Genomic DNA, 1,440 nt, shown 5'->3' with positions numbered 1-1,440 from the left:
AGTAGCTGGGATTACAGGCGCCCACCACCACGCCCAGCTAATTTTTGTATTTTTAGTAGAGATAGGGGGTTCACCATGTTGATCAGGCTCGTCTGGAACTCCTGACCTTGTGATCTGCCCAGTTTGGCCTCCCAAAGTGCCAGGATTAGAGGCGTGAGCCACTGCGCCTGGCCCATATTCTTCTGTTTTCTGCATCTTTAGTTTCTCCATCTCTTCTGTATTGTTTCTGTTAGTTCTGTGAATGTGCTTCATATTTCTCATCGTTTTTTGTTTTGTTTTGTTTTGAGATGGGGTCTTGCTCTGTCACCCAGGCTGGAGTATGGTGGTGTGATTGTAGCTCACTGCAGCCTCAACCTCCTGGGCTCAAACCATCCTCCTACCCCAGCCTCCCGAGTAGCTGGGACCCCAGTGCGAAGTCGTAATATTTCTTGTATTAAAACAATTTGAGATCTCTTTTTTTTTGTTTGTTTTGAGATGGAGTCTTGCTGTCACCCAGGATGGCGTACAGTGGTGTGATCTCAGCTCACTGCAACCTCTGCTTTCTGGCTTCAAGCAATTCTTCTGCCTCAGCCTCCAGTGTAGCTGGGATTACAGGCGCCTGCCACCACGCCTGGCTAATTTTTGTATTTTTAGTAGAGATGGGGTTTCGCCACATTGGCCAGGCTGGTCTTGAACTCCTGACCTCAGGTGATCTGCCTGCCTCAGCCTCCCAAAGTACAGGCATGAGCCACTGCGCTCGGTCCCTGGGTTCAAACCATCCTTCCACCTCAGCCTCCCGAGTACTGGGACCACCATGCCCAGCCATAATATTTCTCGTCTTAAAACAATTTAAAGTCTTTTTTCTTTATTAATGGTGATACATTTTCCTCTGAGCACTGCTTTTGCTGCAACCCATACATTTTGGTATGTTGTATTTTTATTTTCATTCATCTCAAGGTACTTACTTTCTAATTTCCCATGTGACTTTTTTCTTTGATCATTGGTTATTTATGAGTGTGTTGTTGAATTTACATGTTTTTAAGTGCCCACATTTCTTTCTGTTACCAGTTTCTAATGTTATTCCATTGTGCATTCCTGTTGAATTTACTGAGACTTGTTTTGTGGCCTAGAATGTGGTCTCTCCTGGGGAGTGCCCCTGTAGGTGCCTGTGAGGTCTCGGCTTTATAATGTTGTTCAGATCTTCTGGTTCCTTACTGATATCCTGTCTGGGCAATATTGAAAGTGGGCTAGTGGCCGGGCGCGGTGGCTCATGCCTGTAATCTCAGCACTTTGGGAGGCCAAGGTGGGCGGATCACGAGGTCAGGAGATCGAGACCATCCTGGCTAACATGGTGAAACCGTGTCTCTACTAAAAATGCAAAAAATTAGCCGGCATGGTGGTGGGCACCTGTAATCCCAGCTACTCAGGAGGCTGAAGCAGGAGAATGGTGTGAACCTGGGA

Source organism: Mandrillus leucophaeus, unplaced genomic scaffold (genome assembly GCF_000951045.1).
Source record: "Mandrillus leucophaeus isolate KB7577 unplaced genomic scaffold, Mleu.le_1.0 Scaffold28, whole genome shotgun sequence".
NCBI classification, from domain to species: Eukaryota; Metazoa; Chordata; class Mammalia; order Primates; family Cercopithecidae; genus Mandrillus; species Mandrillus leucophaeus.
The sequence above is the reverse complement of the archived record's forward strand: the minus strand, read 5'-3'. Positions refer to the sequence as shown.